The sequence below is a fragment of the Mauremys mutica genome, chromosome 12 (genome assembly GCF_020497125.1).
Source record: "Mauremys mutica isolate MM-2020 ecotype Southern chromosome 12, ASM2049712v1, whole genome shotgun sequence".
NCBI lineage: Eukaryota > Metazoa > Chordata > Testudines > Geoemydidae > Mauremys > Mauremys mutica.
In genome coordinates, this window is record NC_059083.1 from 26353924 (window position 1) to 26368120 (window position 14197).

At 49.2% G+C, this 14197-nt stretch overlaps 1 pseudogene; it reads right to left on the reverse strand.

The window, feature by feature from the left end:
• Positions 1–261: 261 nt before the first annotated feature.
• LOC123344857 lies at positions 262–13974 on the reverse strand (annotated as a pseudogene).
• Between the last annotated feature and the right edge of the window lie 223 nt (positions 13975–14197).

Below are 14197 nucleotides of genomic sequence, written 5' to 3' on the forward strand. Positions count from 1 at the left end.
TGCTGCTTCTCCCCAACCCCCCAAACCCTGATTGATTCACGCTGTGTCCCTGCCACCCCCACCCCTGCCTGTCCCCAGCCCAGCCCCCACCTCTGCCTCTCAGGGCCCCTCTGCCCCTCCTGCAGCCCCAGGGGTTCTTCCCCCTCCTCCTCCCATCCCTGGTGCTGCAAGCAAGGGGGAGGGGCTTCCACAGGTCATAGAAATGAGAAGCCAGGGGCTGGGTAGACAGGAGTCCTCCAAGGTCATAGAGACCAGGGTGTGTGAGGCTAGAAAGGCTGATTTCCGGATCCCCAGTGGGATATTCCTGCAGTCCCCACTCTCAGGGACATACTCTGAGTGGGGATCCCCACCACACCCCAAACCAGGGTCGGATTCTCACCCCAGGGACGGAGCCCAGCGGGAAAGTGAAGATCGGGGCTCGTCACCAGCATCGATAAATGTCACCTGCCCCCGGTCACAGTCCAGACAAACTCGGATCCTGCTGTGGACCCGGCTCAGGGTCAGGAGGGTCACAGGGGAGGTGAGAGCCCAGAACTGACCCCCCCACCATCCTACAGCCCAGATCCCCCCCTCAGGGTTACGTCTGATCCCTCCCTTCCTTCCCACAGACTCTCTGGCCACCCCCACAGCCCAGTGTCGTCCATCCACCACCTCCACCTCCCAGCAATGTCTCCCCGAGGTGAATCCCTCACAGCCCAGCATACAGGGCTCAGTGTCAAATCTCTCAGGGGTGTTGAGCAGTTGCTGCCGTGTGTGTCCCCGTTTCACACTTTTCCCATCCTCAGACAGGACGAGGTTGGGATGAGCCGTGTCTGGATCCAGAGTCACATTCACTGGGGAGAGAGAATCAGAGCGTTAGGGGAAGAAATCAGGCCGGGGGGAGGCTGGGATAGGACTGTCTTTACCAAGAGGTGAATTGAGGTGGTCGCCTCAGGTGCCAGACTGGGGGTGGGGGGAGGGGGCGCCACTAGGACCCAGAGTGTAGAAAATTGTGTCTGCTGCTGGTGCATATGTACTCTCTCTGCTCTAGATGCACAGAGATGGTGGAGTGCTGTGCTGGAGGAAGGAGGACACAAGAGACATAACAGGCAGGGAAGAGAAAAGGGGAAAGGAAATAACAGAAAGCAGCATGAGCTGCAGGGAGAGAGAGGAGGAGGAGCCTCTTATGTACCTCTCGAGCACCCCCAGGAGCCTGACTGATTAACACCAGCTTCTCAGTGACAGGGAGCTTCCTGTTTCCTGCTGCTTCCCTGAAGCCACCTGAGGAGAACAGGCAGTCAACTGAAGTAGTAGGAGCCAGTTAGGCCCTTAAGATGCTGATATCTTCCCTCACTCAGGCCCTGCTACCAGCCTGCTTATTTGTCCCCTTCAATTGAGTGTTGAGAGCCACTCTAGCTGGCACAGAACAGCTGTCATGAGTGAAAGAAGAAAATGTCCCTCTGGGGCAGCATTCAGAAAAAGAAAGAAAGCAAAGGAAGCTTTTCTATCTAAGCAGGAAGGAACTCTCTTGAGATACATAGACACAAATGTTCACGGTGAGCCTTCCGGCCCCAGTGAGGATGTGAGTGGTGTTGCAAACTCTTCCAGTCTAATATTCCAGCCACATTGGGTTCTATGGGAACAAAGGACTGGAAAAAATCTGGCTAGAAATCTGGCATGCCATGAGAAGGCAGCAAATCACCAGAGAGCATTCCATAGGTGGAAAGAGCTTGAGACGAGACTACTGTTAAAGGCCACCATAGATGATCAGCATTAAGAGAAGATTGCATCAGAGTCTCTTTACTGGCCAAATGTTCTGAAAAGGCTCATGCCATTGTGAGAATGCTTTCTACCCAAAACCTAGCACTGCGTGGCACTTCAGATCGGCTGTATGTGCCAAACAATGAAAAATTCCTTAAAATTGTGGAGCTGATGTCTGAGTTTGATGCTGTACTCCAGGAGCATCTCAGAAGAGTCACCACCCAAGAAATGTACACACCCCACTACTTTGGAAAAACAATTCAAAATGAGATCATACAGTTACTGGCAACAAAAGTCAAACAGAAGATTGTGGCAGATCTGAAGTCAGCAAGATATTACTCTGTTCTTCTGGACTGCACACCTGACATCAGCCATATGGAACAAATTACTTTAATGGTGCGTTTTATAGAACCTAGTAAAAATGTCCCTACAGTGGTGACTATCAGAGAACATCTTCTAGAATTTATTGACATTGATGATACTACAGGACTGGTATGACAAATGTGCTTCTTTAAAACTGGAAGATATGGGAATTGTGATAGCTGACATGAGAGGTCAGGGCTACGATAATGGTGCCAACATGAGAGGAAAGAACAGAGGAGTGCAAACATGGATCGGAGAGTTAAACCCTCGAGATTTTTTTGTCCCAGCTCTCATTCATTGAACTTGGTGGTGAGTGATGCAGCATCAGCTTCATCAATGGCAAATTTTGAAGAAACATCTGGGAACATCCTCTCTGACACTGAAATCACTCAGTGCCACATGATGGGAAAGTCGAGTGGAGGCGATAAAGCCTATCAAACACCAAATTGGGAAGATAGATGATGCCACAGTTGCCATTATGGAGGATAATGCTATGACAGGAACTGTTCATGGGAGAACCGTGGCAGAGGGAAATGGAACCACCAGAAACATACATAACTTCACATTTCTGTGTGGCTTAGTGTTGTGGCATGACATACTGTTTGAAATAAATGTAAGCAAGAGACTCCAAGGTGTTGACCTTGATATATCTGGAGCAATGGAACAACTGCACAAAGCAAACTCATACCTACAGTCTTACCGGTCAGATGAGGAATTTCAAAACGTTCTCAAGAGTGCACAGAAGTTGGCAGAGGAACTTCACACTGAAGCTATTTTCCCACCCATTCAAGAATACAAGAGTCACCGAAGAAGACATTTTGATGACAAGACATGGAATAATCCCATAAGAGACCCACAAACAACAATTCAAAGTTGAATTATTTTACCAGGTGCTAGACTATGCAATGCAGCCAGTTGAAGAATGTTTCATGCAGCTCAAGGAACACAGCAGTATATTTGGGATATTGTATGATATTCCAAAACTCCTCACTATATCTGAAGACCTACACCAGCAATGCAGGGCACTAGAGACAGTGTTGACGCATGATGACATGTGCGATATTGATGCAAGTGATTTAGATGATGAACTGAAAGCCATTTCAAGATACATTTCAGCAGGATCAACTCCAAAGGCTGTTTTGGAATAAATGTGCAGAAATAAGATGATCACCCTCTTTCCAAATGCTTTTGTTGCTCTGCTCATACTTCTAATACTTTTTTTTAACAGTTGCCAGTGGAGAACACCGCTTCTCCAAGCTGAAGTTAATAAAACACATCTACGCTCCACAGGAGAGGCTGGTCGGTCTTGCAACCATCTCAATAGAGCATGAGCTGGCCCAGACTGGCCCTTCAGCAGGAAGCAGTTCAAATCTTTGCAACCAAGAAGGCACGGAAAGCACCACTTTGATTATTCACACAGATAAAAATGCCAGTGTTAACTTTCAAATGTCTGAACAGCAAATGTAACTTTTCTTGTCTGCATAGTAAAGTGTTACTTAAAATTTTTGAACAAGGCATTTTAAGTTGTTAGTTCTCCTTTATTGGGGTAGGTAGCAGAGCAGTACCATGAGAGGAGTAGAACAGGAAGAAGGCAGAACTGAGACCTTTCAAAGTTTTGGCCCAAGCGAGAGGGCATAGGGGCGTCATTTGAGCTCCCCATCTCAGATGCCAAAATATTGTGGGCCAGCCCTGATCTAAAGAACCGAGGAAGGCGGATGCCTGCTGGAAGAAATGCAGTCGCTCCAGGCTGGATGTCTGGGCATAGACGTTGAGAAGATGCAATGTCAGCCCTTTCACTCGAGCCAGGAGGTGCAGCAGGTGACCTGGCATGACCTCGGTAATCCCCAGCACCTAGGGCTGTAGGTGCGGGGAGAACAGGATTACTACCCCGGCCTGATGAGCTGAGAGGTGGCCAAAGTAGATTCTGTCCCCTCACTGCAGCCGGCCATAGGCTGGGACCATTTCTCCCACTCCCCAGCAGCCCTGTCCTGGCTGGGACAGGCCTGGATCCCAGGGAGCTGCCTCTGTCCTGGGCACCTGAGACTGAGCAGAGATGTCACTGCAGTTCCTCAGTCTGTGTAATGAGACCCACTTCATTAGTTTTTCATTTGCTTGCTGAGGCTTCAGCTCCCTGCTTCCTCTGCTGGGGCTGCTCCATTCCCAGCATCAGAGACACAGCCAGGAAGGTTTTGGTGAGGAGGAAGCAGAGGAGGCAGGTACCAGCTTTGAACCCCAGAGGGAAGCTCCCTCCCCTAAATGCAGCCTCCACTCCCCAGCCAGAGTAGGAAGAGCCAATTAAGAAAAGAGAGTAGGAAATGGCATTGGGTGGGATAGCCCCATCCCCAGCCCAGAGAGAAGGGAGGAGCTGACAGCTTCACAGGGAGAGCGTCTCCCCAATCCAGGAAGCAGTGAGCAGCTCCAATGGGAGAGCCCACCCCTGCCCAGAGGACAGGCAAGATGTTGGAGAAGAGTGACGGGAAGACCCCCTGTACCGGGGTAAAGCAGAGGGATATGTCAGCCCTCAGGGCAGAGAGCTCTGTTCACAGGCTGCTCAGTGAGAGATTTTCTGTTCAGCAGCCTGGGCATGAACTCAGCACTAAGGTTGGTGTCAGGAGTGTTTGTGTGATTTCAGCGTGGGAGCTCCTCACTGTTCAGTGTGTTGTTTCTAGGGCCATGTGTGTCATGGTCAGTATTGCTTTGGTTGATAACTGTAGCTACAATCTTATGAAGACGTTTTCTGATAATTTAAAGACAATCTCCAGCGGCAATCTCACCCTGTCTGAATGTTCCTAGGGATCCTCCTCTTTTTGTCTCTAGTGCAGACGGCAGAGTGGCTGGAGGGGGGAAGGAGAAAGGAGATGAGATTTTACGCTTTCATATTTATAACTCTCAACTCATAGAACTTTATTTTAATTATGAAAGAGAAACATTCAGATATTTAATATAAAAAGGTCTGAAACTATCTCTTTCCTCTCTCATTCAGGCATCTCCCAGGAATGGAACCAACATCCTTGCAGCCTCACAACTATCCCAGGACACACAATCTCTAAGAGAGATTTACTTTTCCCTCATCATCCCCTCCCACCCTTCAGACTCTAATTGGTTTGTCTCATTCACTTACGGCCTTTTATCATAACCTAGACCCAGATCATACAAAGACTTTGGCATAAAAGTAACTTTACCCATTTTGGTCCCTTTGACACTAACGGGATGTTGAGAGTTTCCTAAATCCTGGCTCTAATTGTGAGCTGTTGGGTCTGTTTACTCAGCGTCTCTACAGAGAGCAGCATGACGGGGCCTCATCCTCCATAGGCAGAAATAGAAATAACAGTAAAACCATTTTATCAAAGTAGGAATTGAGGCAGGGGAAGGTTGGCTCAATGGGCCAGATTCACCCCTGTACCAGCGAAAGGAGAGAGGGGAGGGGCCATTTGTGACTCTGTTGTTCAGTGGCTGCAGGGGCTGGTGCAGACCTTGGCACAGGCTGAGGAAGTTCTGAACCAGCCAGAGCTACATCCCTGTGACAATGGCCCCCTTGTGTCTTGCCCAGTGTGCAGAGTGTCAGAGGCCCAGCTTTACACTGCCCACCTCCCTCTGTCTGTCATCCACCCCCCTCCCTCTTCCACCCGCCCTCACCACCCCCACCCCATTCCCAGCCCTCTCAGGAACAAGCCTTGTGCCTGCAGCTGCTGGGGAGGAGGCACAAGAGGCTCCTGTGCTGGAGGGATCCCTCACCATGGGGGAGGGGATTTCTCCTTCCCTGCAGCCCATTTGGCCCAAACTAGCTGCCTTATGGGACCAGAGCCCAGTGATGGGCTGGATCCAGCTCTAACAAATGGCTTTTCATTTAGGGTCTAGATTTTGGGTGCTGAGCTTTAGGCCCCTGGGGCCTGATTCTCAGAGGGGTTGGGCATCTGCAGCTCCACTGACTCCACCTCCAGCTGTGGAGGCTACATGGCTGTGGCGCACCTGCCCTGCAGCTCTCTAGTGGGGAGAGAGAAACCCAGGTGCCCCCAATTAGGCCATTTTGGGGTATTTGGGACTGAATGTTGTGACCTTTGGTAAATCATGAATTCATGTGAAAAGTCCTGATGCCTGGGCCCCTGCTACCTCTGCTCCATTTGTCTGCTTTCCGCTAGTTATTAAGTTAAGTACTGAGAATTGGTACAAGGGTAATTTCCTATGCAGCAATTTGGACGGACCGAGATTGTGTGTTTGTACTGACTACTTGACTTTGGCCTGGTGAGCAGTTTGCTGGACATAAGGGAAATGTTGCCTTAAGGACGTTGTTATTAAGTGATGTGTCCATCAGTTGCTCTGTGGGACAAAGACGTTTTGACCACACGATGTGCTTAAGGACAACAGACACCCAAAACGTACAGGGCAGGAGCAATTAGCAAAGTCCAAAACCCCTATGCCGAGAACAGGATCAAAGTGCCCAATACTTAATCAGTGGCAATAAACCAATCACAAAAGAGAACAATAACATGAAAATAGCTTGTATAGCAAAAGCCCTGCCAATTAAAAAGTTCATGAATGTTTATTGTATGAGTTATATAAGATATTTAATATTTATACCAGTCCAAGATGATTGAAAAATCTAATAAATATATAATTTGGATCTGTAAAGAGGAATCTGAACTTCACAGGAAATTCCCTGTGACCCACCTATGCCGCAGAAGAAGGTAACTGGCCATTGCTTCTTTCAATATGTCTGTAATTTTTTACTTTAATAGTAATTGCAATGGCAAGGCATGTTTGTGGTACAAATAAAGGTTTGAATTAATCAACTGGAGTGTCTTGGACCCCAAGTATGTAGCATTCTCACTCAACAATTAAATAGATCCATCATCTAATTATCAACCAATTGGCTAGACCCATTCTATTCCCACAGTCTCAGCGGCACATCCCAATTTCCCCTCCTAGGTCCCTTCTCAGTACCTTTGAAATTCCTCAGAGTCTCCATGAGAGCAACAGTTTTCTGGGAGAAATCACTGAGTCTTAATTCTAACTTAGGAGAAATCTCCTCTGGCTGCTGGAACTTCCCCTTCGCAGACCTAGAGAGAAACAATTCCACATGGTTATATTTCATTTATTGACTCATTATAAATTCTTGCTAGTGAATCTCTGTTCTCATGGGTCTGGAATTAGAATTCCTCTACTTCTCCCAGTCTCAGTGCAAGGCCGTGACAGTGAAACCTTCCCCCCAAAAGGTCCCATTATTATTATTCAGCTCTGGCCTCGAGAGACCAGCTCTGGTGACAAAAGGGGAAATGAGTCTCCATGGCCAATTAAATCCTTGGCCTCCATGCTCTGAGGGAGAGGAGCTTCCCAGGCGAAGTGTAGAAATCTCTCCACTAGGAACTAGACTGAAACATCAACTCCCCCCTCCCCAGCTCATTCCACACAGGTCTCCAAACAGCCTTCAGGTGGAGAAGAGTCTTGACCACTGCTGCCCTGGGCTGAATAGGGACCTGTGCCCCAGCAGTGACAGGCCCATATTCCATCCCTACAATCCTGATGCAGCCAGTCCCCCAGGGACATGACATCTCTAGGAAATACTTGAGGTCAGTCCTTCCCAATGAATGGAGAATTCTAGAGTGTTCTAAAAAAGGGTGAGAACCTCAAGATGAAGTTGATCAGAGAAATTTGTATCCAAAATATGACCCTCCCCACACATTTGCCTGTAGAGCCCTGGGGAGAAGTGGTGGTAACAGGGCTGGTGCTACCATTTAGGCCAACTAGGCGGTTGCCTAGGGTGCCAACATTTGGGGGCGCCAAAAAGCCGCGCCCCCAATATTTTTTTAAAGCCTTTCAGTGGCTGCTGCGCTGGAAGGGAGAGAGAGTCTGAGCCGCCGGCAGCTCGCCCAGGGGTTCCCCCGGGTCAGGGCACCACCGCCGGCAGCCCAGGGGTTCCCCTGGGTCAGCACGCCACCGGCAGCCCAAGGATTCGGGCTGCTGGCGGTGCACTGACCCAGGGGAACCCCTGGGCTGCCTGCTGGTGGCTCAGACTCCTTCTCCCTCCCAGCGCAGCGGCCACCCCATCCCATATGATTCTTTTCATTGCCGGCAGGGGTGCCGGCGGCTGGGCAGAGCTCCACAGCTCTGCTTAGTGCACGTGGCACGAGCCCGGTGACGGGCACAACAGCAGGGCTTCTGGAGCAGAGGTGAGCTGGGGTGGGGAGGTGCCAGAGGGCTCCTGGGGGGGAGGGAGCTGCCATGGGGGGCGCCTCAGGGCGGGGGCGGAGTGTCATGGGGGGGCGGAGCTGCTGCAGGGCTTGGGGGAGGGCGGCACAAGGTGGTAGTTTCGCCTAGGGCACGAAACTTCCTTGCACTGGCCCTGGGTGGTAACATCATCTCCAAGCTCTTTCCCAACATTGCGAAGGGTGAGGGGGAGTGAGCGAGAGCCACGTACCTGCTGAAGGTGCTTCTGACATCCTAGAGGAGAGAAATAGAGAGAGGGAATTTCAGTCCCACCTAACACACTTAGAATTCTAGAAGAGATTTAGCAACGATAGGAAAAAGAGGCTGTGATCTCGCCCAGGACTATGCATTTGCTGAGGCTTTTCCATCTTTTACATCAAAGTTTCTGTAACATTTCAAAAATAGTAGTAATTCACATCTCTGCAATACACATTGAGTTACATGGTGATCATTGACTGCTGGACTACCGTGCCCATGTTTTAGTAGCAGACTTGTCCCTGTGTTGGGATCTGGAGTATTTCTAACTCAGTCTCACCTGCAACGATTCAGTCACTGGCTTCTGATACTTCCCCTCCATCTCACTGATTAAGTTACTGAGACGGGAAATTTCCTCAGATACTTGACTGACATTTTCATTCTGTATCTTCACTATCTCCTTGTCCAGCTTCTCCAGCTGGGCCAGCAGGAGTCGCTCTTGTTCCTCCAGGAACTGCCGCAGTTGCTGAAATTCAGACACAATCTTCTGCCTCTCGGTTTGTGTATTTCTCTGTGAAGGAAAATAGGGAAAGGGCTGGTCAGGGACATGGGTGGAGCCTGGGGTCCTTTCATAGAGCGCTGAGTGTGTAGGAAGGAGAATGTTTTTCCAAATTCTAAGTCATCTGACTCTGAACAATATCCTGTGCTTACTAGAGAGAGAATTATCTCACACCATTCCATTTGGCCCCAGAATCTCATAAAGGGACGTTCCCATGTCTGAGATGGTCTGGATAGTGCGTTATCAATGGCTTTGGAGATGGAGATCCTAAGCAGCGGGTGGTGAAAATAAGAAAATACTAAGGACTGTAAAACAACACATCTGGACAACACCCTCAGGCATAAAAGGTGAATGACAGGAATGGAGAGATTGTCAGAGCACAAGGGGACTGTAAGCCAGAAATGAGCAGAGGGATAATTGTTCAGTCAAGAAACGAAGACTTCACAGCCAGGGACACATGTCTCTATTTAAGCTGGAACTTAAAACAGTAAACAAAGAGGATTCCTCAAGATATAACTGAACATCCCCCAAACTCTGAGCCTAACAGACAATGAAAACTGTGAAACTGAGGCGTGTGTGTGTAACAGTGGGGATTTGTTTTAGTGCACTGGATTTTCTAATTCAACATTCTGTTATTTCATTGATGTAAATTGTTTCCTATGAAGAGAGTGTAATTAAGCCAACAGTAGTAAATATACAATAGATAAGAATAATAATTACAGTAATTTATTGCAGTCGGTTTCAACCTGTGGTCGGTACAGAAAATAGATTTCCAAAGAGGTCTCTGTACCCAAATTCAAAATTATCAAATGCAAAAAGGTTGAAACCCACTGGTTTATGGTGTAGGCCTAAGTGGTAATTCCTGCTAAAACAACTAATTTTAATTTACTTGTGATTATTCCCCACTTAACGGATTTCTGCTTTACCCGCCCCAACTGATTGAGATAAAACATAATTGGGCCTCTAGATTGCCCCTGCCTCTCGTTATTGCTCTGATTCAGAATGCCCTTTATCCAGCTCATTACAAATGCAGGTTAATAATGACAGGCCCCTACCAGATAGTCCAGGCTTCTCTTCTCTCCGCTCACTTTAAATCCCAGGAGCTTTTCCCTTTCTTCCCTCAGCATCTTCAAACGGGCTTGAATCTTTTCCTGAAGAAACAGAAACTGAGTTGAGTGGTGTTATTTTTATTGTTAGGTGTGAGAGTGTGGGTTGGAGCTTTTCCAACACAAATGGACACTCTACTGATGAGTGGAAAACCCAGTAGGTTTACAATAACAGAGATACCAAGGAATTGAAGTCATATTAATGGATGCTGGGAGTGTTTCATTGTTTGACCTTTTCCCCCCATTGATTTATACCAACATGACACTGGTGTCACATCCTTGGATTTTTCTTTCACTGTGAAATATTCTGTTTTTGAGGAGGCTAAACAAACAAAGTGATACAAATCCCAGAAAACTCCAGGGCTTGAAATATGGACTGGGATTCTCAAAGGGGCCCAATTTCCACTGATTTTCAGCCCTGGACCCCTGGGGACTGGACTGGGTGGATAGAATTGGCTTGGGCACTAGGGCTAACCACATTAGATGTTTTCATTGTTGTCAAGAACAGTCGGGGTTTGCCCTAGTTCTGTCCTTGGCCCTTACAGAGGCAGGGCTGCCTGGGTGCCTCTTCCCCAGCTCAGCTCCCAGAAGCAGTGAGTTTCAGAGATTTCAAAATGCCGCACTGTGGGAAAGCAGTGTGAGGATTAGTGGAACCAGTTTGGCTGGTTCTTAGTTTTGCTGCAACCCAGTCTAATCCCCATGGTACTTGGCATGGACCTGTGCTGTCAGGGGCCATTTTGTGTGTGGACTCAAGGTGCTTGGAATCCACACAGCGTTTAGCCCAGTGATCTCCTCTAGTGCAGGCCAGCAGCATCTGAGTTTAACCCCTCGTGGAGCAGCACAGGAGTTCAGAATCCCAGTGCGAAACATCATCTCCCTGCAGGGCCTGCCACCTTTATCAAGGCATCTTTCCCTCTAATGGCCTTTCTTAATTATTGCTTAGTCAGGACACGGCTATATCTGTTTACTCCAAGGTCTGGGTGATGCAGGTTTGGCAGAAAATGTTCCCACTCTCCAGAGTGACAGGTGCTCTGAAATACTCCAGACAGGTAGGACAAATAGGTTCATGCTGGAATTTTTCCACAGGATCCCTCTGTGGAGAGCTGGACTCAGCCCTGCGGGACAGGAGCTACCAGTCCTGTCCCCACAGGGCTGCCCCTCCGCACCAAGCCCACAATCCATCTACGACTTCCCACAGCTTATTGGCGGGTCACAAGCCACCATTTGGGAAATAGCACCCAAGGGGGTCTCAGCTCACTAACCCTAATTCTGAAGTTTCTTCCAGGAGAGAGGGAGACTGGGCCATGGATTCCCGCTCATGCCTGCTACCACTCCATCACCTAAAACATTCCCCATAGAAAAGTACAGGCACCTAAGTCTGCACCATGGAAAATGGACAGCTTTGAAATATGGAATCGTGACCACCCATGATGACATATTGCGATTGCCAGTGTATACAAACACCACCCTCTTTATGTGTCCCCCACTCCCAGCCCCGGTTCTTTCTTTATCCACCTGCTGAATGTCGTCTTCATTCGACTGTGACTGTGGGCTCTTTGCCTGACTTGGGACTCGAGACGTATGTGTACCTGGTAGTGTGGGCCCCTTCTGAGGGCACTAAACACCACTTTGACCCCTCCTCTCTCCACTGTGCAATAACAGAACTAACTTTGACTCCACTAGTAGTCTTGTAACATGCTGCAGAGCTGAAATCTCTGATACCTGGGTCTAAGCATTAGACCTACCTTGGGCTAGTGGTACACCAGCACTGAGGCTCCCCTGCTACCAGCTAAACTCACTGAGCACTGAAGTTACTAAGAGTTGAGATCACTGAGAGCTGTGTTAAGTTGGGGAGGCTGAAGACAAGTTGGTGAGTGGCTAGCAGGACGGCTAGCGGAGAGGCACGGGAGAGCGGAGCGGACAGCAGGACGGCTAGTGGATTAGGTCCTGCTTTGAGCAGGGGTTGGACTAGGTGACCCCCTGAGGTCCCTTCCAACCCTGACATTCTATGATTCTATCTCTGTATAGTGCCTGGCACAACAGGGCCCTAATCTCTCCCTGGGGCCCAGAGATGCCACTGCAATAGAAATCAGTACATTCTATTGATTATAAATTATTATTGTCATTATTAATGTCAAGATGGAAATCTTTATGAGCATATGGTTTCCACACTGAAATCTATGACCAAAATCTCCAAATTGAAATCTGCAGGCCTAGGACTCTCTCCCTGTGGCCTCAGGAGATGTGGAAGAGGAACAATGCTGGTCACAGGGTGTCTGGCCCTATAAAGAGAGAGGGGTCTCAGCCCCACCTGTGATAAACCAGTTCTCCTCCCCAGGCGAGGACAACGAAGGAGTGGTGATCACGGCTGGGTGTGACATAGCCAGTTCTCCTCCCCAGGCGAGGACAATGAAGGAGCAGTGATCAGGGGAGAGGGGGGTATCATGTAATCCAACCAGGCCTGGGGTAAGTAAAACAGAGGCCTATGGAAAGCCAGAGGGAGAAAGCCTTGGATTTTCTTCAGGGTGGTAAGGCCGAACTCCAGACTAGAAAACCTGGGAGTCACTGCTGGGAGAGCAGGGGTGTTACTGGCCACAGAAACGCCTGTGTGGATTCTGTCTTCCCCGAGTGTGTCATGTTCTCCCTCCTCCCCCGTCTCTCCCAGTGCCTGCCACCATGAATCAGCTGTTTCATGGCAAGAAGCACTGGGAAGGAGTGGGGAGAAGCGGAGCCGCAACATGCTCCAGGGAGGAGGTGGAAGAGGAGTGGAGGTGAGCTGAGGTGGGTGCAGAGCACTCACCAATTTTTCCCCATGGGTGCTCCAGTCCCGGAACACCCACGGAGTCAGCACCTATGGTTGCAGGATGGGGGCTCCATTCCTGTGCCCCCCCCAAAGTTTCATGAGGATGGGACTCCCTTCCTGTCTGTGTGAGGAGCTCTTCAGGAAAAGGTTGAAGAGGATGAGTGCCAACAGAACAGCCCCAGCTACATCCTACTGCTCCCTCAGCCACCAGGAGAGGTGGAGCACGGACATGGTGTTTATAGCTTTGGGAGGTGGTGGAAGTGGGGAAGGGCAGACAGAGAAGGGTGGGGTCCTTCAGTGCTCAGGACTTTGTGTATGGGGAGCAGGAGGGGGGGTGCAGGTTCATCAGTCCCCTTCACTCCAACGTGTCAGCCTTAGGATGTTTATGGAGGGCCACACTTCTCCACCTGCATGAGCCTTGGGAGGATTCCCAGTTGCTGGGTAACCTACTTAGGTCTGAAATCACTCGTTCCTCTCCAGTGGAGCTCACTGAGTGGCTGTCTGGGACTAACGGAAACTCTAATGCTGGGGGAAGGTGAGTTCCGCAAGGCTCTGGTTATAAAAATAACAATAGGTTATTTTCCTACCTTGAATTCTTCGGCAGCTTCCTCTGCAGGAATGACAGTGTGATCTCTGTGCTCCTTGGATCTGTCACACACCAGGCAGATGGGGATTTCATCCTCTTTGCAGAACAGTTTTAGAGGCTCTTTGTGTTTCTCACACAGTCTCTCTGGTTCTGGTTCCCTCCCTGAGGACAACCTGAGTTCTCTGGCTGCTTCCACAACATTCCTGAGCTGCCTGTTCAGCCTGAGGTTCCTCTGGGGAAAAGTCACTCTGCACTGAGGGCAGGAGACGTCGCTAGCAAATCCCTCCCAGCACTGGGTGATGCAGGCTCTGCAGAAATTGTGATCACAGTCTAGAGACACCGGATCTTTAAAATACTCCAGACAGATGGAACAGGTCAGTTCATCCTGGAGCGTTTTTGCTGGATTCGCAGCAGCCATGACCTCTAGTGCAGGAAAGAGACAAGAGAGGAGTTTAGTTTCACTTTCTTTTTCTCAGAGATTGGCTGATTAAACTTTATACCATTAGATGTTTCCTTTCTGGGTGTGGTCTCATGTGATTTCTTCTCTGCGGACTGTAAAGAGCCCTTGAATGAAGTGTGATGAGTCTAAATTGTCACCAGCTCCTCCAAAACATGTGCCAGGCCCCAAACTTTGGACTAGT